The sequence below is a fragment of the Hordeum vulgare genome, chromosome 4H (genome assembly GCF_904849725.1).
Source record: "Hordeum vulgare subsp. vulgare chromosome 4H, MorexV3_pseudomolecules_assembly, whole genome shotgun sequence".
NCBI lineage: Eukaryota > Viridiplantae > Streptophyta > Magnoliopsida > Poales > Poaceae > Hordeum > Hordeum vulgare.
The window spans coordinates 336,280,569-336,305,146 of record NC_058521.1 but is presented as its reverse complement, the minus strand read 5'-3'; positions in this window follow the sequence as shown (position 1 = coordinate 336,305,146).

Sequence of the window (24,578 nt, the reverse complement as noted above, 5' to 3'; positions counted from 1 at the left end):
AGAAAACCATATAGGCAGCTCTGCTGAAAACAGCACCAGTCTGGGTTAGTTTCGTTCAAATCATGCAAGAATGAGGCCAAAAGAATAGTAAAAGTGTTGGAAAAGTCAATATGTTTCAGACGTATCAACTCCCCCAAGCTTAGCATATTGCTTGTCCTCAAGAAATTCAGTTTAACGAACTAAACGCGACAAAGAAAACTTTGACAAACTCTTTTGCTTCATCCGATGTATATAAGCATGCACTACGAACAAGTCCAACAAGTATTGCAGTACTGCTACAAAAACAATACACGAAGCAATCCTTCGATCATGTGAAGAGTTTCAAACAACTAAGAAAGAATAATATGTAACTGAAAATCATAACAAGATCACAATGCACATGACTTGGATATACTAGAGTGGTCCGCTAGCCCCAAAGAGTGAAGCAAAACATAAATGCAGACGCTGCTTCGGAGTATTAAAGGAGACTAGAAATAAATAATACAAAATAAGCGATATCACAATCATGCAGAAGACAATGTGGTGCTTTGGGACAATGCACATTACACTCAGAATGAAAACTATCCTCTCTATAGTTGTTGCTTTTTATAAGAAGAGGGTGACTCAACAGAAAAGTAAAATAGATAGGCCCTTCGCACAGGGAAGCATTGATTTGCAGAGGTGCCAGAGCTTGAGCTCTAAAACAGAGATAAAACAAAATTTTGGCCGGTATGCTTTCACTGTCAACATGACAACTAAGAGATCTCAATATCTTCCATGCTAAATACATTATAGGTGTTTCCCAAACAGAAAATTAAAGTTTTAACTCCCCCTCCACCAATCGATCACACTCCACGGCGGGCTGAATCCACGGGTACCGTCCATACAAACAACAATCCTGGGGGCGTTTTGTTTCATTAAATTTGACTTGACTCTAAGCATGGAATTGGGCATCCCGGTTACAAGCCACTTTCTCATGAATGATAGTAAATCAACACATATCTTGAGAATAACCTACCTAGCATGGAAGATATTGATAGCCCCTAGTCACTACATGAGGGATTCGGGCATACAAAACAAAATATTAATTTGAAAATTTAGAGCACGACACATGCAAATTTACTTAGGACGGCACATAAATACCGCATATAGGTAGGTATGGTGGACTTGTATGGCGCAACCGGTTTTAAGGATTTTGGATGCACAAGCAGTCAGTCCGCTTAGTACAAGCGAAGGCTAGCAAAAGACTGGGAATCGACCAACTAGAGAGTAATAACGGTCATAATCATGCAGAGCAACAAATCAACATCGAATCAGGCATGAAAGCGATATAACTATTCTGAAATAACAGATCGTCAAGGCTTGATAGACTTCTAGTCATAAACATGTGTAAGCATGTGCCAAGTCAATCCAAAAACTCTCCCAAGGGAAATACCACTCTAATATGCCAAACCATGAACAATGCAATGCATGCTAAACATTTCAATAACACGTTATGCACTCCAGCTATTTGAGACTAGTCACAAAGAAAGCATGAACTACTGGTAAAGCATTGTAATCATAGCACTATGTCGCTACAAGCTGGTATCTAGATCATAAGTACAGGCATATGTACCAAAGTAAAAACAAATAGAGTTCATACCGGCTTTCCTTTTTGCATTTCTTTCGTCGATCTTCGTCATTATTATATCATGACTTGCACGATCGAACGTAGAAAGATATCATCAAGTGCAATTGCAACTATGGACGTGAGATGAACTCTGCAAACAAAGCAAACTAAAGATAGAAAATAAATATTTTTGGGTTTTCCAAAGGTTAAACGAAAGAAAAAGAAAATATAAATCTTTTTGTTGTTTTTTCAAAGAAAGAACGAAGAAGGAAAGGCAAAAACTCTCAAAAGACTTACAAACGATACTATGGATGATACAATGGAAGGGCAGAAGGATACGTACTCCCCCAAACTTAGGCTTTTGGCCTGAGTTGAGCTCGGCTACTGCGGGCTCCAGGAGCTTCCTCCGGCTCCGGAGTGGTACTGGTGGCTCCAAGAATCATACGAGGCATCGGGCACGTACACTGATGCTCGGCTCGCCTCCCAAGGAGAAGTCTCTTCTTCCTCGGGAACAACCTCCTCCATGGGGTTGTGGAACTGCTGCTGGATCACGAACTCGTCCAGCTCAATCGAGGTGCAAGACCACATGTTCCTGCTAGTGTGATCAAAGAAAAGTGGTGCAGGAAGACGGATCTCGCGAGTAGTAAGCTCGCCAAATCTCATGCCTCTTCATAGTGGTAAGATCAAACTTGGAAGTCCTAGTAAGAAACTCATGCCTCTTCATAGCGGTAAGATCAAAGCTTATGAATGAAAAAGGCGTATCATCCGTGCGCACTGTGCGCCCGAGGTGCTCGAGGATAAGCGTGGCATACATGCCACCAAAGTTAGGCCCTTTGCCAATGTTAGCGACGAGGCGAGGAGCAATCAAAGCACCAATATCATACATGTTAACTCCTAAGAGGGCGGCTGCCAAGATAGCTAGATCCGGAACCGAAATGTTGCTCGTGTTGTCACGAGCTAACACCCCTCGACCAATATAATATGTGAAATACCTGATGTGGGAAAACAAGATGCTGGAGATCTTCCCCCGGTGAATTTCTCGCGGGTCCTTACTACAAAGGGAAGCGAATAAGGATTTCATCTCGTATCGCTGAATGTTCATTTCGGTCGTGTTCCCCATATGCCGCACACCTATAATATCACAAAATTCTACCAAAGACATGGTAAACACATCCTTATATAATCTGAATTCAATCATGGAAGTTTTATTATTATATCTAAACCAGTTGACAAAATAATAGGTGAGTTTTGGATATTGTTGCACACGTCGTGTTACAAGATGTGTCAAACCTGGAGCTGCACAAAGGTTATCAAACTCATCCTTAATACCTACCGCCAAAAGGAAATCTGAACACGGGTATGCCATGGCACGTGCCATGTCCGTCTCATGGTATGATGACCCACAAGTATATGGGATCTATCATAGTCCTTTCAATAAGTAATAGTGTCGAACCCAACAAGGAGGAGAAGGATCTGACAAGTGGTTTTCAGCAAGGTAATCTCTGCAAGCACTGAAATTATTGGTAACAGATAGTGGTGTGGTAAGATTTTTCGTAGCACGTAGCAAGTAACAATAGTAACAACGGCGCAGAAAAGTGGCCCAATCCCTTTTGTAGCAAGGGACAAGCCTGGACAAATTCTTATAGGAGGTAAAGCGCCCCCAAGGACACATGGGAATTTTTGTCAAGCTAGTTTTCGTCATGTTCATATGATTTGCGTTCGCTACTTTGATAGTTTAATATGTGGGTGGACATGTGCTTGGGTGCTACCCTTACTTGGACAAACATCGCACTTATGATTAACCCCTCTTGCAAGCATCCACAACTACGAAAGAAGAATTAAGACAAAGTCTAACCATAGCATTAAACTAGTGGATCCTAATCAGCCCGTTACGAAGCAACACATAAACTAGGGTTTAAGCTTTTGTCACTCTAGCAACCCATCATCTACGTACTACTTCCCAATGCCTTCCTCTAGGCCCAAATAATGGTAAACTGTTATATAGTCGACGTTCACATACCTCCACTAGAGGAAAAACAACATACAACGCATCAAAATATCGAACGAATACCAAATTCACATGACTACTTATAGCAAGACTTATCCCATGTCCTCAGGAACAAAAGTAACAACTCACAAAGCATAATCATATTCATGACCAGAGAGGTAATGAGTAGCATCAAGGATCTGAACATATAATCTTCCACCAAGTAATCCAACTAGCATCAACTACAAAGAGTAATTAACACTACTAGCAACCTTACAAGTACCAATCGGAGTCGCGAGACGGAGATTGGTTACAAGATATGAACTAGAGTTTGGAGATGAGATGGTGACGATGAAGATGTTGATGGTGACGAGTCCTCTCCGATGAGAGGACTGTTGGTGATGACGATGGCGACGATTTCCCCCTCCGGGAGGGAAGTTTCCCCGGCAGGACGGCCCTGCCAAAGCTCTTGATTGGTTCTGCTCAAGTTCCGCCTCGTGGCGGCGGCGATTCCTCCGAAAAGCCTCCTCTTGATTTTTTTTTCTGGAATGAAACCCTTCTTGTAGCAAAAGAGGGGGGCCAGAGGGCCAGCAGGGAGCCAACAAGCTCCCTAGGCGCCCCCAGGGGGGAGGCCGCGCCTAGAAAGCTTGTGGCCTCCAGCTGGCTCCCCTCTGGTACTTCTTCGGCCCAGTATTTTGTATAAATTCCAAAATAAATCCTTGTTGATTTTCACGGTTTTTGGAGTTGCGCAGAATAGGTATCTCAAACTTGCTCCTTTTTCAGGCCAGAATTCCAGCTGCCGACATTCTCCCTCTTCATGTAAACCTTGCAAAATAAGAGAGAAAAGGCATAAGTATTGTACCGTGAAGTGTAATAATAGTCCATAAGGCGATAAATATCAACATGAAAGCATGATGCAAAATGGACGTATCAACTCCCCCAAGCTTAGACCTCGCTTGTCTTCAAGCGAAAACCGAGATCAATAAATATGCCCACATGTTTTGAGAGAGAGGTGTCGACAACACAAGAGATGGACATGCATGCATCATGATCATAGTTAGAAGAGCAATATCATCATATAATCTCTCATGCTAAAGTGATAATTCCTTCACAAAGTAAAGTATGGCTCAAGAACCTTAATGAGAATTAACAACCGATAGCCTTTAGTCATTGAAGCAACTGCAATTTATCATAACATCGGAAAGAGTCAATTAAGAGATTGGAAAGCAAATTCACATACTCAATCATCCTTTTGTCTTCTACAATTGCTAGAACTCACATGGTACTCATGAGATCCAAGTTTGAGTCGGACACAGAAAAAAATAGGGGCTTATAGTTTCGCCTCCCAACTATTTACCTCAAGGGCAATGTCAACAATAATAGTTCATGAATACTTACTTCCAAGTTGACATATGAATATAGATCTTTCCCTAGCATATGATGTTAGCCATGATAAAGGCGAAATAAGGAATTGGTGGAGATCACCATGACTCTTTCAAGGGAAAAAAGTAAAGGTACAAGATAGGCCCTTCGCAGAGGGAAGCAGAGGTTGTCCTGCGCTTTTGAGGTTTGGATGTGCGACCTCTTAGTGTGAAGGAACGTCACTTTATATTGCCTCCTGTGATAAAGAACTTTATTATGCAGTCCGTCGCTTTTATGTCTTCCTCATCACAGGTTCGTACAAAGCTTATTTTCCACACACTAATAGATCATACATATTTAGAAGGAAATTTTTATTGCTTGCACCGATGACAACTTACTTGAGGGATCTTATTCAATCCATAGGTAGGTATGGTGGACTCTCATGGCAAAACTAGGTTGAAGGTTTATGGATGCACAAGTAGTATCTCTACTTAGTGCGAAAGTTTTGGCTGATATGGGGTGGAAGCAAGCGTCACATGCCAAGGGATCTCTAATCATATAACATTGTTCAGAACCAAGCAAACATAATTCATTATGTTGTCTTCCTTGTCTAACATCTACTTCTAAGCATTTAATAGTTTAGTGAGTGTTCACAATCATAGATGGTGTCCAAGATGGTATATTTATATGTGAACCTCTCCTTCTTTATCACTTCCTATTAATTGCAACAATGACCAAGGTCTACATTTGTCCACCCTCAACAAGTTTCAATCAGCATTCTTTTTATATGTGAAGCCATCACTTCCCATAAGATAATTACATGATCTTTCATGCTTTTGTTCTTTTATCATTCTCTTGATCATGGCATGAACCAAGGCACTTAACTAAGACACTCTTTATTATATGACTCACGAACTCGAATACATCAGGGGTGACAAAAAGCAAAACTCAAGCCTAAAACACTAAAAACTTTGATCTACTAGAGAAAGATAAAACCAAAAGGATCGAACTAAGAAAAGGTAAATGCCAAAGATGTGATGGTAATACGATACCAGGGCAACACCCCCAAGCTTGTCTTAAGCCAAGGGGATTGCCCATACCCGTGCTTAGTTGTCTTCCTTTGGAGGTGATGGTGGTGGAGTTGTTGCAGAGGTCTTGAACTTGTTTAATTTCCTCTTGAGCATAAAATTCTGCTCCTTCAGATCATTAATTTCCTCTTCAAGGCTCAACACCCTTTGGCATAATTCTTGCTTACTTTCCTGCAAAAGACGAGAAGGGATGAACAAAATCTTAGGCTTCTTTCTTGAGTCAGGGAGGCTCGACTTCTTGAACTCCACATGTGTGTCTACAGGTAGGGGTAGAGGATCCTCCTCTTCATCACAACTTGTTCCTTCCTTCCCCTTGGGATCATAATCTTCTTCCTCGTCAATGGTCCAACCAAAATGATCCAAGTCCCCATAGACCTTGGGGTTAGCAAGGTAATCGGCCACATAGCTCTCCCGCTCAGAATCTTGAGAAGACATCTTGCTCTAAATCTGTGGCAGAAAACAGGCTCGAAATGAAAACAGAGGAAAATTGCGTGATACGAGGGTTAGACCTTTCGGGAGAATATATAATGATTTTTTCCAGACCAGAAGGAGTACTCCGCAAGAAAACGGAGTCCGGGAGGCACACGAGGTGGTCACAAGCCCCCCCAGGCGTGGCCAGGGGGGCGCCCGCGCCTGGTAGGCTTGTCGCCTCTTCGTGCGCTTTCCGGACTACTTTAAATTTTTCTATTTTTTCAAAAATTCCAAAACGGAGAAAAAATCCTACTGGAAAAGTTTTGGAGTTTGTTTACTTACTGAATCACATACCTCTTAGTTTTCGTTGTCTGAAACAGGCTGATAAATATCCCTTATGTACTCCTCCGGAGTTATGGTATTGATAATATTGCTTTCAACATTTATGGGAGTACCTGAGATATAATGCTTGATTCTTTGCCCATTTACCACTCTCAGAAAATTACCTTCCGTGTTGTTGATCTTGATGGCACCAGAATGATATACTTCCTCAACAATGTAGGGACCTTCCTATTTAGAGAAAAGCTTGCCTTCAAATATATTAAACGAGAATTCTATAGCAAGACATAATCACCTACATTGAACTCACGTTTTTGTATCCTTTTATCGTGCCACCTCTTAACCATTTCTTTGAACAACTTGGCATTTTCATATGCCTAAGCTCTCCATTCATCAAGTGAGCTAATATCAAATAACCGCTTCTCACCACCAAGCTTGAAATCAAAGTTGAGCTCTTTCATTGCCCAATAAGCCTTGTGCTCTAGCTCAAGAGGTAAATGACATGCTTTGCCGTAAACCATTTTGTACGGAGACATGCCCATGGGATTCTTATAGGTAGTTCTATATGCCCACGGTGCATCATCGAGCTTCTTAGACCAATTCTTTCTAGACTAATTGATAGTCTTTTGCAGAATTAGTTTAATCTCTCTATTGCTTAGCTCTACTTGACCACTCGACTGAGGATGATAGGGAGATGCAATTCTATGATTGATATCATACTTAGCAAGCGTTTTACGGAAAGTACCATGAATGAAATGTGAACCACCATCAGTCATTAGATATCTAAGGACTCCAAATCTAGGGAAAATAACTTCTTTAAGCATCCTGATAGAGGTGTTATGATCAACACTACTAGTTGGGATAGCTTCTACCCACTTCGTAACATAATCAACAACAACTAGGATATGAGTATACCCGTTGGATTTTGGAAAAGGTCCCATATATACAAAGCCCCAAGCATCAAATGGTTCAATGACAAGTGAATAATTCATAGGCATTTCCCGACGTTTACTGATATTACCTATTCTTTGACATTCTTCACAAGACAAGACAAACTTACACGCATCCTTGAAGAGAGTGGGCCAATAGAAACCTGATTGCAATACCTTGTGTGCAGTTCTATATCCCGCATGGTGTCCTCCATAAGCCTCGGAGTGACACTTCTGTAGGATCTGTCCCTGTTCATGTTCAGGTACACAACGTCTAATAACACCACCTGCCCCTTCCTTATAAAGGTGAGGGTCATCCCAAAAGTAATGTCTCAAATCAAAGAAGAATTTCTTCTTTTGCTGGTATGTGAAACTAGGTGGTATATATTTGGCAACGATATAGTCTGCATAATAAGCATACCACGATGTGCTACGTGAAGTATTGATGACATTCAGTTGCTCATCAGGAAAGCTATCATCAATAGGTTGTGGGTCATCAAGAACATTCTACAACCTAGACAAGTTATCTGCTACTGGGTTCTCAACAACCTTCCTATCGATGACATGCAAATCAAATTCTTCTAGCAAGAGAACCCATCTGATAAGTCTAGGTTTAGCATCTTTCTTTTCAATGGGGTACTTAATAGCAGCATGATCAGTGTGAATAGTTGAAAAGGATCGAGATGGACCTAGAGGGGGGGGGGTGAATAGGTACAAATCCAAATTTTAATAATTACTTAGCAATTTTAGGCAAAAGTGCGGAATATGAGTGTAGGGCTAATAATTGCTACCACAAGGAGTAAGCTATTTAGAGTGAAGTAGGAGAAGCGGTAAACAATAATCAAATACAAGTACGTAATAAGGATTAACACAAGTAGAGAGTTAGGGTTTAGGAATAACCGAAACTCCAAGAGAGACAAGGATGTATCCTGATGTTCACTTCCTTGGAGGGAAGCTACGTCACCGTTAGAGGGGCGGATGTTACCACGAAGGCACACAAACGCCACGAAGGCTCACCCTATTCTCCCTTTGAGATAACTCCACGAAGGAGTTTCTCAACCACTAGTGGTAAGCCTTGAGGTGCCTTCCAAACCTTCACAAACTTTCCGGGGGAAATCACAATGGTTTGATTCCTCTCCGAAGACTCCTACCGCCTAGGAGTCTCCAACCTCCAATAGTAACAACATCACGGGGATTGCTCAAAACTTGCTCAAATCACAAATCACTTTGGTGGGAACGAGGAGAGGGAGACGATCAATCTTTTGATTGGAACAACACCCAAAAGGACTCACAAATGCTCTTGGGATCTAGGATTTGGTGTAGACAAGAGTGAGTGAGAGGAAAGGTGTTCTTGGATGTATTCTAGTTGTGTTGAACACTCTTTCACGAGGTGGGAGAAGAGTATATATAGTGGGGAGTGAAATCCAGCCGTTGGAGGTACTTTAAGTCACACAGGGTCCGGACGTCCGACAGTTGCCGGAAGTCCGGCCGTCCGCGAGAGGTCGGACGTCCGACAGGGGTCGGTCGTCCGAGGCCTGTAGATACGACTGAAACTATTTTGAATTTATCAGCGACCGAACGTCCGGAGAGGAACGGAAATCCGAGTTATACAACGCAACTTCTTCTGGTGGTATGTTCCGGATTTCCGACGGGGGTCGGACGTCCGGAGGGAGCCGGATTTCCGAGTGATAGAACTCGACTTCTACTGGTGCAGGCTTCCGGATTTCCGGGGCTTGGGGTCGGACGTCCGGAGGGAGCCGGATTTCCGAGTTATATGACTCAGAAACTTCTGGTGAAGGGCTGCGGATTTCCGAAGCCTGCCGGTCGTCCGGCCCTCGGACGTCCGGAGGGAGCCGGATGTCCGAGGCAATAGACCTGTTTTGAATTGAGAACAGAGTGGAGAGTATGTGGTATTGGGTATGATAGTAAAGATGTGGTATGAGCAAGTTCATCACAAAACCTGTGATCCCCTCTTAATAGTGCGGGATCCCTATACTCTATATCAGTAAACTCAAAAGACTAGTCTACATCATCTTTTCTTAATCCCGAGCCTTCTCGAAATATAAATCCCCAAGCTTTTCAGACAACCTTTGGCACGTAACTCTCAATCTACTAAAGTACTTGCCATCCTGAGATACACTCAACAAATAGGATTAGTTTCCTATGTATGTGTTGTCATTAACACCAAAAGAAGATTAAGGGCATAGCATGCACTTTCAATCTCCCCCTTTTTGGTAGTTGATGACAACATATACATAGGTCTCAAAAAGATTTAACATACATTATAGTCTAGGAGATATTTAGTACGGAGCTCCCCCTTAGTATATGCATGATAATAAAAAATCGAAGCTCCAATGGATGAACATGTAAAGGTAATAGATCACCATAGAAGTAGTGGGGCAAGACATAATAGTCTATGATGATATCATAGCAATCCATAGCAAATCTCAACCATTCATAAGTAGCCATACATGAGTTTATCCATTACATTAAATCTCCAAAGACTAAAAACTACGATACATTACTCCCCCTTTGGCACCAAGTACCAAAAAGGGAGTCATCAACAGTACCAATCACGCTCAGAGCTCATCACCATCATCGTCAGCATCATCAGGAAAGCCACTACCACCAGCCTTGTCAAGGAAATCAGACCACTTAGGACCAGAAGGGAAGCCAAAATCAGTAGGAGGAGCAGCAGGAGGGGCCTCATCATCACTCACATCAAGAGCACCCGAGGCTCTCAGACGAGCCTTGAGGGCATTCTTGGAGGAGACTAAGCGAGAAACCACATCATGGGTTTGACCACAATGGAAAGAGACGGCCTTCATCAAAGAAGAATGTGCCTTGCCAAGGAATTTGGCAATGCGACCGAGAGGAGCGGAGCTAGATGAGGGGGTGGCGGCCCGTGCAGCAGTGCGGCGAGTGGATGTGGAGGATGAGGGGGCTTTCTTGGGAGCAAAGTCATCCGCCATGTGAGCGGGAATGACCCACTTCTGATGTGTGTGAGTGACAGCCACAGAGAAATCAGCAACATGGTTAATAAGAGCCTGGATGAAAGGAGCGTGAGGAAAGGCTCGCTTGTACTGAAAGCTAGCAAGCCGAATCTCATGCCATAGAAAATGGGGCACATTGATTTTTCCCTTGGGGTGCTCGCATAAGTGAGACATGATGTCGATACAATAGCCACTTCAAGAACCCTTATCACCCATCTTGGGATAGATGGTGCGGATGAGACACTGAAAAATGATGAAGTAAGGTGAGCGCCAGATGGATACCTAGTTAAGGTCCTTCATGCGTTCATCCGCATCAAGCTCACGTAGTGGCTTGAGAAGATGCCCACATGCGTCAATAGACTTAGGCGCATGGTTAGGATCATCCCTATGTATTTTGAAACCGGAATTGGGGAAACCCAGTGCGGCAACAAATGTATCATAAGAAGTTGTGAAGCGAACGTCAGAGGTGATCCAGCTGACAGTGTGGTCCGGGACAAAATGGCATGTGGCATAGAACTGGTGAATGGCAGCAGCATTAAAGTCGCAATGAAAGGAAAACGGGGCGGCAAGCCCCGATGCCTCAATAAGCTCAATGGCACCCGGATATTTTGCTGGGTGCATGCGAATATGCTCAACATCAATAGAGTGATGAATAGATAACCCCTTAGGAACTATGACTGTGGTAAAAATGTCCGCCTGGACGTTTGTGCGGAAACGTGAGTCCATAGAGTCACGTACGACAGCGTAGTGATCAATGTCGCGGCGGAAAGTGAGATATGAAGCTGCGCCAAGTGTGGTGAAATTCGTGATAGCACGACCTAACGTGGCAGGAGGTTCTAGTGAGATGCGGCGAGCTTCACCTGCGGGCTGGGCAGGAGGAGGTTGTGGCATGTCGGATGCCTTGCGAGTCCCGGGCTTTGGCTTGGACCTTCGATCGACGTTCTGGACAGGAAGGTCCTCGGCGGCAAGCTCCTCCTTGAAGTCGGGGTCATCACCATCAGACGACGAGGGCAGTTGTGGAGCCGGAGAACGCCGGGTAGTCCGTTTGAAGGGACGAAGTGGCTCATCCGAGTCCGATCCCGTGTTAATAGGGGTGCGAGAGGATGAGCCAGCCACGGTCTTCCGAGCGGTGTGCTTGGTCTTCCCCATGGACCACAAAAACCTACGCGGATGAAAAATCCCCAAATGAGGAACGAACATGGAGATACATGGGAGAGAGAGAGAGAGAGAATCAAAACAAACGCGAAAGGAGACAGAGGAGCGACCTGAGGACGGATCCCGCGAAGAATACGGAGGAAGGAGTGGAGGATCCGCGGAGGAGATCGGCCCGATCTCGAGCTTGGCGGCGCAGGCAGGAGCTCCTCGAGCTGGCGGCGGCGGCTGTGGTAGGGAAAAGGGGCGCTGAGGGTTAGGGAAAGAGCCCAGCCCCCGCACCCACTATATATATAGGCCCGAGGCGTCGAACGTCCGGAGGTGATTTTCGCATTGGACCACCGACACTGGTCGGACGACCGGAAGGGAGTTTGCCGCCGGACGTCCGAGACCTGTCGGACGTCCGAGAAGGAGGAGGAGGCAGAGACTGATTCTGGATTTTTTGTTTTGATGATGAGATGATGACTTGCATGGTGTCGCACAAAAAAATACGAACATGGTTTCCTACAAGCATTACATGCACGAATTGATTTATGCGTACTTTGTAAGCATAAAAACAGAAAATTAAGACTCACTCCCCCTAAATACATGCCCACATCAAGACACAGACATAATGTGAGTGTGTGTATGTGTGCAAGTTTCAAGATATGTTGTCAAGCTCCAAGATACCAAGTTCACGCCTAAGTTGACAGAACCTAGCTACGCTAAGTGGCTTGGTGAAAATGTCGGCTAACTGCATGTCGGTACCCACATGGGTAATATCAATGTCACCCTTTTGCAGATGGTCTCTCAAGAAATGATACCTAATATCAATATGTTTTGTGCGAGGGTGATCAATGGGGTTCTCGGAGATCTTTATGGCACTTTCATTATCACAGAGAAGAGGAACGTGTCGATACGTGATACCATAATCCTTTAGTGTTTGCCTCATCCATAGCAGTTGGATTGCACAACTTGCGGCTGCAATATATTCGGCCTCGGCCATGGAGAGAGAAACACAGTTTTGCTTCTTCGAGGACCAACTTACCAAGGAGCGTCCAAGAAACTGACATGCACCAGAAGTGGATTTCCGTCCCACTTTATCACCGGCCCAATCCGCGTCGGAATACCCAATAAGATCAAACTTTGCATCCTTAGGGTACCATAAGCCTAACTTTGGGGTGTGAACAAGGTATCTAAGAATATGCTTAACCGCCGTGTGATGGCTTTCCCTAGGGGAAGCTTGAAATCTAGCACATATTCCTACACTTAACATGATGTCCGGTCTAGATGCGCAAAGATAAAGCAGCGAACCAATCATGGAACGGTAAGTAGATGGGTCAAAAGGAATACCGTTTGTGTCTTCATTTAGAACTACATCGGTGGCCATGGGTGTCTTCATTGGTTTAGCATTTGTCATATCAAATTTTTCAAGAATGTCCTTGAGGTACTTAGTTTGAGACAAGAAAATCCCTTCTTGAAATTGTTGTATTTGAAAACCAAGAAAGAACTTCAAGTCCGTGTTGAGTGACATCTCAAAGGTCTTGGTCATGGAGGCCGCAAATTTCTTGCACAAATGGATGTTAGGAGAACCAAAAATGATGTCATCTACATAAATTTGGCATAAGATCAAATCACCATTTTCCCTCTTAGTAAAAAGAGTGGGATCGATCACCCCCACCACAAAGCCATGATCGAGTAGGAACTTCTTAAGATGATCGTACCAAGCACGGGGTGCTTGTTTAAGACCATATAGAGCCTTGTGAAGTTTATATACATGGTCTTTGTGATGAGGGTCCACAAACCCAGGTGGTTGTGATATATATACCTCTTCTTGTAGAGGACCGTTAAGAAAAGCACTTTTCACATCCATTTGATGCAAAGTAAAACCATTGAAAGCAGCATAGGCCAATAAAATGCGAATGGACTCAAGACGAGCAACAGGGGCGAAAGTTTCACCAAAGTCCAAACCTTCAACTTGGGAGTACCCCTGTGCTACTAACCTTGCCTTGTTGCGTAGGACAGTCCCGTTGTCATCATCCTTGTTCTTGAAAATCCATTTAGTTCCAATGACATTATGTTCCTCAGTTGGTCGTTCTACCAATGACCATACTTCGTTGCGTGTAAAAATGTTTAGCTCCTCTTGCATAGCAAGTAGCTAGTCATTGTCACCCAATGCATCCTGAACCTTGTGTGTCACGATACTAGAGACAAACGAAAAGTGAGAAAAAAAGTTTGTTGATTATTTACGAGTCACTCTACCTTCCGACACGCCTGTGAGGATTTGATCAACATCAACACGACCGGCCACACGTGGCATGATGGAGGTCAAGGTTTCATGAGGTTCGACTTTGTTTCCATCATCAACGTCCTCAACATATGGATCATTTATGTGCGGAGGAAGATATTCCTCTTCGCGTTGCACCTGTTGAGGTTCATCATCAAACATACCCATACTTTGGTATACCTCTTGAAGATCAACTTGTTCTTGAGTGTCATCAGGGTGAGAGACATGTTCTCCCACTTGATCCTCAACAACTGGCATGATGTGTGTGCTAGTATCTTGTGGAGGTACTGGCAGTGAACTGTCTTGAGGATGAGAGATACTCTCATCATCTTCATCATCATCATCATGGGGTCTTTGTTCCATGGGAAGAAGTGCACCTACACCCATGTTTAAGATATCTTGTGCGGAGTCTTCTTCACCAGCATCATCTAGATCAACTTGCTCCCCATGGGAGCGGTTAAATTCATCAAACGTCACGTCACAGGTTTCTATAACACATCCAGTGGATTTGTTGTAGACTCTGTAGGCGTGAGAGTTTGACCCATAGCCAACAAAAATCCCTTCAGTTGTTTTGGATTGAAATTTTCCTAACCGTTCCCGTTTGTTGAGGATGAAACATTTGCATCCAAACACACGAAAGTACTTAACATTGGGCTTGTTCCCAGTTAGGAGCTCATATGGAGTCTTTTCCAATATTGATCGGAGGAAGAGCCGGTTTGATGCATGACATGCTGTGTTGATGGCCTCAGCCCAAAAACTATGTGGTGACTTGTATTCGTCTAACATGGACCTTGCCATTTCCACAAGTGTCCGGTTCTTCCTCTCTGCCACACCATTTTGTTGAGGGGTGTAAGGTGCGGAGTACTGATGTTCAATTCCCTCATCACTAAGGAATTCTGCTAGGGTGTAGTTCTTGAACTCAGAGCCATTATCACTTCTTACTGCCTTGATGTCCTTGTCAAACTTCGGCTGGGCTTGTTTGGCAAAGTCAATGAAAGTGATCTTCGTCTTGTCCTTGTACTTGAGAAAGAACACCCATGTATATCTTGAGTAATCATCAACAATGACTAGGCCATACTTTTTCCCTCCAAGACTTGCCCATGAAGGAGGACCAAACAGATCCACATGAAGGAGCTCTAACGGCCTCGAAGTGGATACAATGTTCTTGGGTGGATGTCTTGATTGATGTTGTTTCCCATCTATGCATGCACTGCACACACGATCTTTCTTAAAAGATACATTTGTTAGTCCAAGGATGTGATTGGCGTTTAAGAGATTTTGAAGATTTTTCATCCCAACATGGGCGAGACGGCGATGCCACAGCCATCCCTTGTCGGCCTTGGCCATTAGACAAGTTGTATGGAAGGTGCTCTCTTTCGAGAAATCAACCGTGTAAAGGTTGCCATCCAACTCTCCAACAAAGGCCACTTCAAGAGTGTCTCTCTTAAAGACTTTCACATCCGTTAGTCCAAATAATGTGTCATAACCGACGGAAGCGAATTGGCGAGCTGAAAGTAAATGATATTGAAGAGATTGGACAAGCATGACATTTGCAATAGACATGTCATTAGTGATTGCCACCTTGCCCAACCCAATTACCTGCCCTTTCGACCCTCCACCAAATACAATGCTCATGTATGGTCGAATGGCTTGCATGAAGTCATAGAGCAAGTTACTATCTCCGGTCAAATGATTGGTGCATCCACTGTCAATCACCCATTTGGCTCCTTCGGAGAAAACAACCTGTAACAAGTTAAGACTTGGTTTGAGGTACCCATTTTTCATGGGGCCTTTCACATTAGTTACAAGAGTCTTAGGGACCCAAATAGCATAGAATCGAAATGCATTACAGGGACCAACGAAGTTAGCATAGACCTCTCCTTCCTTTGATTTGCGTAGTACATAGGCTGGAGGCATGAATTCGGTTGTCTTGTAGTGAGTAGACGAACCCCTAGTGGCCGATCCACTCACAACCTTACCTTTCTCCGTGTGTCCCTCTCGTACAAATATTTCTTTAAGCGGAGTGGTACACTTGAGAGGAGATGCACTTTTCTTGGCAGTGCTTGGGTTGAACCCAAGCCCTTCCTTGGCGAAACCTCCATTGTGTCGACTTAAGATCTCATTGAGAGTCTTTTGTCCTTGTGCACATGTCATGAGACCTCTGTCTAGCTGTGCCTTTAACGAACAGTTTTCCTCAAGGATAGATGTCAGTTCACTACTAGAGTTAGTAGTGCAGGTATCAACATTGATAATAGGTGAGGAGTAGGCCTTAGCTAGAGTGTCAAGATAAGTGACCTTAAGTGCCTCAAAGCTCTTTGTAAGAACAGTGAGTTTCTCTTCCTTGTCTTTGAGAGACAAGGATAGACGCTCACAGTCCTTAGAAAGGGAAGCATGAGAGTTCACAAGTCGGTCTTTATCATTTAGTAATTCTTTGCACACAGATTCAACCTTTCTCAAGAAGGCAAGATCATTAGCATGTTTATCAAGGTTTTCACCTACTTTTGAACATAGTGCATCATTTTGTGCTTCCTCATACAAGACTTTCTGCTCAAGGAGTTCATTTCTTTCCTTCTCCTCAGTGACGAGGGTTTCGAGTTCCTTGATGGTATTGGTGTGCTTACTCACCATTTCCATAAGTATGCGGAACATAGTGAGCTTCTTTCCTTTAAGAGAGCACATAAATTTGTTTATTTTAGCAAACATGGGATGATCTAAGTCATTATCCTCATAGTGATCTTCCGCATCAAGATACTCATCACATGGAGTAGAAGCTAGACTGAAAGAGTTTAATCTGGAGTTACCTTAACCTTATCGTGGGAGCTTTGGTCTTCCTCATCTCCCATGGCAGCCTTTTCCATCAAACACTTGTGAGCGTTGCCCTTGTAGTCCTTCATATAGTTGTAGTGAACAACATCGCCACTTTTGTTGACTAGCCTCAAGGTGTTTTGTGTATCCTGAGCTACTCCGGCAACTCCACCAACATCTTCCGGATCTGATTCTTCATGTGCAACCATTGCTCTTCCATCTGTCCTCTTGAACTTGGAGTTCATAGGGTTTGGCAACTTATTCTTTACAAAGGTCTTTGGAAACCTTGGTTTGTCTTCTCTCTTCTCATAAGGGCAGTCATTGGAGAAGTGGTTGGTTTCCTCACAGTTATAGCATTTCCTTACCTTCTTCTTTGGGAATCTTCCCTTGAACTTTCGAGCACTGAACTTCTTTACAAAGAGAGAAATGTCCACATAAGATGGGCTTTCATCAGAGTCAACCTCATCACCATCTTCACATTCAACATCACCCTCTTCTTCTTCACTTTCTTCTTCGTCACATTCATGCTTGGCTTTCAAAGCAAGATTGATCTTTGATGTTGAAGTGCCATGCATGGCAAGGTGCTTTGTTGCATTTTCTTTTGACTCTTCAAATAATTGGAAAGTGGATATGATGTCATCTGGAGTCATTTCTTCGAACCCATGGTGCTGCCTCATGTCCCATACCATTTGATGGTGATACGGAGCAAGAGCATGAAGTAACTTGTCCACAAGAAATCTCTTGGTCAGATTGAAACCATCTTGCGTCTTGTCACAGTCACATGACTCAATGTCTGCGGCGAGAGTCATGAGCCGTTCTAGTAGTTGCTTGGGAGATTCACCCTTTTCCATACAGAAATTCTGTAATTGCCCCTTGGCAATTTCATATTGAGCAAGCCGAAGAGTGGAGGTACCGGTCTTGGTCCTTATAATGCTATCCCATAGTTCCTTGGCACTTGTGATGTGAAGGTAAGGTTTTCGTTGCTTGTCATTCATTCGTTTTCTTATGCACATGATCGCAGTGTCATTGAGATGCTTGTCATAAGTTTCTCTGGGAGTGAGGCACCTTGGATCTACAGGATTGTAGCCATGCTCGAGGATGTCCAACATCTCATCATTGGCGTACCTAAGATGATCCTGCATACCAACTCTCCACAAAGCAAAATCGGAATTGTCATCAAGCAAGGGAGGTTTTCCTCCAGGATTGTACTTAGGTTTCTGAATTTGAGATCTAGCATAAAGCCATGGAACACTAGTTTGGTTCCTTTCCGGAGGTTGTTGGCCAGATGAAGTACCGTGCACATGTGGCCGTGAGGCCCTCGGGGACGTGGTTGCCCCCGTGGTTAGTGATGCTAGTCTCATTTGGACCATGGTCTCAAGAGAAGCATCATGCTCCTCTCTTTGCTTGGCAAGGGCCCGTTCCAGGTCCTCAGAGGTGAAAGACTTGACTTCCGAGGAAGTCCCGTCCCTCTGCACTGGAGCTACCGTAGCTAGAACCCCGTCCATCTCGCTCTAGGGCGGTTAAGCCACAAGAATAGAGCACGAGGCTCTGATACCAATTGAAAAATATCGAGATGGACCTAGAGGGGGGGTGAATAGGTACAAATCCAAATTTTAATAATTACTTAGCAATTTTAGGCAAAAGTGCGGAATATGAGTGTAGGCCTAATAATTGCTACGACAAGGAGTAAGCTATTTAGAGTGAAGTAGGACAAGCGGTAAACAATAATCAAATACAAGAACGTAATAAGGATTAACACAAGTAGAGAGTTAGGGTTTAGGAATAACCGAACCTCCAAGAGATACAAGGAGGTATCCCGATGTGCACTTCCTTGGAGGGAAGCTACGTCACCGTTAGAGGAGCGGATGTTATCCCGAAGCCACACCAACGCCACGAAGGCTCACCCTATTCTCCCTTTGAGATAACTCCACGAAGGCGTTTCTCAACCACTAGTGGTAAGCCTTGAGGTGGCTTCCAAACCTTCACAAACTTTCCGGGGGAAATCACAATGGTTTGATTCCTCTCCAAAGACTCCTACCGCCTAGGAGTCTCCAACCTCCAAGAGTAACAAGATCACGGGGATTGCTCAAAACTTGCTCAAATCACAAATCACTTTGGTGGGAAGGAGCAGAGGGAGACGATCTATCTTTTGATTGGAACAACACTCAAAAGGACTCACAAATGCTCTAGGGATCTAGGATTTGGTGTAGACAAGAGTGAGTGAGAGGAAAGGTGTTCTTGGATGTATTCTAGCTGTGTTGAACACCCTTTCACGAGGTGGGAGAAGAGTATATATAGTGGGGAGTGAAATCCAGCTGTTGGAGGTACTTTAAGTCACACAGGGTCCGGACGTCCGGCAGTTGCCGGAAGTCCGGCCGTCCGCGAGAGGTCGGATGTCCGACAGGGGTCGGTCGTCCGAGGCCTGTAGATAGGACTGAAAGTATCTTGAATTTATCAGCGACCGGACGTCCGGAGAGGAACGGAAATCCGAGTTATACAACTAAACTTCTTCTGGTCGTATGTTCCAGATTTCCGACGGGGGTCGGACGTCCGGAGGGAGCCGGATTTCTGAGTTATAGAACTCAACTTCTACTGGTGCAGGCTTCCGGATTTCCGGGGCTTGGCCGGACGTCCGGCCCTCGGATGTCCGGAGGGAGCCGGATATCCGAGTTATATGACTCACAAACTTCTGGTGAAGGGGTGTGGATTTCCGAAACCTACCGATCGTCAGGCCCTCAGACGTCCGGAGGGAGCCGGATGTCCGAGGCAATAGACCTGTTTTGAATTGAGAACAGAGTGGAGAGTATGTGGTATTGGGTATGATAGTAAATATGTGGTATGAGCAAGTTCATCGCAAAACCTGTGATCCCCTCTTAATAGTGCGGGATCCCTATACTCAATATCAGTAAACTCAAAAGACTAGTCTACATCATCTTTTCTTAATCCCGAGCCTTCTCGAAATATAAATCCCCAATCTTTTCAGACAACCTTTGGCACATAATTCTCAATCTACTAAAGTACTTGCCATCCTGAGATACACTCAACAAATAGGATTAGTTTCCTATGTATGTGTTGTAATTAACACCAAAAGACGATTAAGGGCATAGCATGCACTTTCAATAGTGACTGTGGAATCAACTATGTAAGATATGAACTTTTCACATGCAAACACGACTGCTAAAAATTCTTTAGCATAGTTTCTTTGGGAACTGTCTAGAGTTTTACAAGCATAATGAATAACATCAAACTTCTTATCAACTCTTCGTCCTAGAACAACACCAACAACTTAATCACTAGCATCGCACATAATTTCAAAAGGTAATTTCCAATCAGGTGGTTGAACAATAGGTGCAGTTATCAAGGCCTTCTTAAGTATTTCGAAGGCTTCCTCACAATCATCGTCAAAAACAAAAGGAATATCCTTCTGCAAGAGATTGGTAAGAGGCCTAGAAATCTTAGAGAAGTCTTTAATGAACCTTCTATAGAAACCAGCATGACTAAGGAAACTTTTAATACCGTTGATATCTGTGGGGCATGGCATTTTTTCGATCGCATCAGCTTTAGCCCTTTCGACTTCAATACCTCTTTTAGAAATTTTATGTCCTAAGACGATGCCTTCATTAACCATAAAGTGGCACTTCTCCCAATTCAAGACAAGATTGGTATCTTTACATCTCTGCAAAACTCGGTCAAGGTTGCTGAGGCAATCATCAAAAGAAGACCCTTAAACGGAGAAGTCACCCATTGAAACCACAACAATCTTTTTAGAGAATATAGCCATCATACATCTTTGAAAGGTAGTAGGTGCATTACATAAGCCAAAAGGCATACGTCTGTAAGCAAATGTATCGAAAGGGCAGGTGAAAGTGGTTTTCTCCTGATAAGACTATGCAATTGGTATTTGGGAGAAACCAAAATAACCATCTAGAAAGCACAAGTGTGTGTGTTTAGACAGTCTTTCTAGCATTTGGTTGATAAAAGGCAAAGGGTAATGATCTTTCCTAGTGGCTTTATTCAATTTCCTAAAATCAATCACCATCCTATAGCCAGTAATAATCCTCTGTGGGATCAATTCATCCTTATCATTAAGGACAATGGTAATACCTCCCTTCTTAGGGACGCAATGCACCGGACTCACCCAATCACTATGAGCAACAGGATAGATAATACCTGCTTCCAGGAGCTTTAGTATTTCTTTTCTTACTACCTCTTTCATCTTAGGATTTAATCTCCGTTGATGACCAGCAACTGGTTTAGAATCAGGATCGGTTTTAATCTTGTGCTGGAATAGAGTGGGACTAATGCCCTTAAGATCATCAAGAGTATATCCAATAGCAGCACGGTGCTTCCTCAGAGTTTTTAGTAACTTCTTTTCTTCATGCTCTGAGAGGCTAGCACTAATTATAACATGATATATCTCTTTTTCATCAAGATAAGCATACTTAAGAGTATCCGACAACTATTTAATCTCAAACACAGGATCACCCTTTGGTGGGGGTGGATCTCCAAGAAGTTCAACAGGAAAATTATTTTTAAGGATAGGATATTGTTGAGTGATAACTCTATCTATCTCATCCATTTCATCCATATGCATATCATTTTCATGCTCAAGCAAGTATTGCTCTAAAGGATCAGTAGGAGGCACGACAATAGAAGCTAGGGCAATAGTTTAATCCATACTAGGCAACTGTTTTTCATAAGGTTGTCTACCAAACTTGGAGAAATTGAACTCATGTGACACACCTTCAAAGCCAACAGTGACAGTTTGCTTCTCACAGTCAATATGAGCATTGACAATATTGAGAAAAGGTATGCCAAATATGATGGAACGAAAGATATGTTGTGTGGTAGCAAGAACGAGGAAATCAGCAGGATACTTCGTTTTACCACACAAGACTTCAACATCTCTAACAATTCCCAAAGGGCAGATAGTATCTCTATTGGCAAGCTGAATAGTGACATCAATGCGTTCTATCTCGACAGGTGCAATCTCGTCTTTGATTTTATCATATAAGGATCGAGGTATTGCACTAACACTAGCACCCAGATCACATAAACCATGATAACAATGATCTCCTATCTTAACAGAAACAAGAGGCGTGCCAACAACAGGCCTATGTTTGTCTCTAGCATGAGGATTTGCAATTCTAGCAGCATCTTCACAGAAGTGAATATCATGGCCATCAACATTGTCGGACAGGAGGTCTTTGATAATAGCAATGCTAGGTTCAACTCTAATTTGCTCACGGGGTGTAGGTGTTCTAATGTAGCCCCTACATATCACAGTTGAAGATTTAGAATGATCCTTTATCCTAACAAGGAAAGGTGGTTTCTCAATGTAAGCACTGGGAACAATAGGATCATTATAGGCAATGACTTTCTCTTCAACTGGATTGGGTTTAACTACATTTACCTCTAAGGGAGGATGATATTTAAACCACTTCTCTTTGGGAAGATCAATATGAGCAGCAAATGATTCACACAATGAAGCTACTATCTCAGAGTCAAGTCCATACTTAGCGCTAAAATCACAAAAAGTATTTGTTTTGACAAAGGATTTAACGCAATCAAACTTGAGATTCATACCTGACTCCTTACCTTCATCAAACTCCGAATCTTTAGAGTTGTGTTTAATTCTTTCCAATAAATTCTATTTGAAGTCAATATCTCTCTTCATAAAAGAACCGGTACAAGAAGTGTCAAGCTTGGTGCGATCATCATGAGAAAGCCGAGCATAGAAGTTCTGAATGATAATTTCTCTCAAGAGCTCATGGTTGGGGCATGAATGTAACATTGATTTAAGCCTCCCCCAAGCTTGAGTGATGCTTTCTCTGTCACGAGGCCAAAAATTATAAATATAATTCCGATCACGATGTACTAGATGCATAGGAGAAAACATTTGATGAAATTCCAATTTCAACCGGTTGTAGTTCCATGATCCAGTATCATCACATAGCCTATACCATGTCAGTGCTTTATCCCTCAAAGATAAGGGAAAGACCTAATCCTCGGGCAAACCTAAAACCTTAAATAAACCACAAACTTCATCTACATAGATTAGATGCAAGTCGGGATGTGATGTTCCATCTCCTGTTAATGGATTAGACAGCACTTTCTCAAGCATACCCGAAGGAAATTCATAGAAAATATTTTTAGTAGGTGCAGCAGGTTGAGGAGCAACTCCTTGTGCTTCCGTTCGAGGCGAAGATACCCCAAACAAGCTCCTCAGAGGATTAGTTTCCATAGTGACAATAAATTTCACCACACTATATAAATGTTACCTTACCAAATTCCACTTACCAAAGGCGTTTCACTCCCCGGCAATGGTGCCAGAAAAGAGTATTGATGACCCACAAGTATAGGGGATCTATCATAGTCCTTTCGATAAGAAAGAGTGTCAAACCCAACGAGGAGGAGAAGGATCTGACAAGTGGTTTTCAGCAAGGTAATCTCTTTAAGCACTGAAATTATCGGTAACAGATAGTGGTGTGGTAAGATGATTCGTAGCAACTAGCAAGTAACAATAGTAACAACGTGCAGCAAAGTGTCCCAATCCGTTTTGTAGCAAGGGACAAGCCTGGATAAACTCTTATAGGAGGTAAAGCGCTCCCGAGGACACATGGGAATTTATGTCAAGCTAGTTTTCATCATGTTCATATGATTTGCGTTCACTACTTTGATAGTTTGATATGTGGGTGGACCGATGCTTGGGTGCTTCCCTTACTTGGACAAACATCCCACTCATGATTAACCCCTCTCGCAAGCATCCACAACTACGAAAGAAGAATTAAGACAAAGTCTAACCATAACATTAAACTAGTGGATCCCAATCAGCCCCTTACGAAGCAACGCATAAACTAGGGTTTAAGCTTCTGTTACTCTAGCAACCCATCATCTACTTACTACTTCCCAATGCCTTCCTCTAAGCCCAAATAATGGTGAAGTGTTATGTAGTCGATGTTCACATAACACCACTAGAGGAAAAAAAACATACAACACATCAAAATATCGAACGAATACCAAATTCACATGACTACTTATAGCAAGACTTATCCCATGTCCTCAGGAATAAAAGTAGCTACTCACAAAGCATAATCATATTCATGATCAGAGAGGTAATGAGTAGCATCAAGGATCTGAACATATAATCTTCCACCAAGTAATCCAACTAGCATCAACTACAAAGAGTAATTAACACTACTAGCAACCTTACAAGTACCAATCGGAGTCGGGAGACGGAGATTGGTTACAAGAGATGAACTAGGGTTTGGAGATGAGATGGTCTTGATGAAGATGCTGATGGTGACGACGAGAATCTGCAAGTTGAGTACCACTATGAGTATCCACATGCAAGACATACATCAGGTGATAACAAATCCAATATTTAATCCAACATAAAAATATTTCAAAGGGAAAGATTCAATTCATCACATCAACATAGCAAGGAACGAACACCATATGATCCAACGATATTACCAAATCCCGTGATACATCAAGATCGTGACATATCAAGAGCACGAGAGAGAGAGAGAGAAAGAGAGAGAGAGAGAGATCAAGCACATAGCTAGTCGTGCATAACCGTAGCCTCGAGGGTGAACTACTCCGTCCCCGTGACGGTCATTGCCAGGATGATGAAGATAGCCTCCGGTGATGATTAC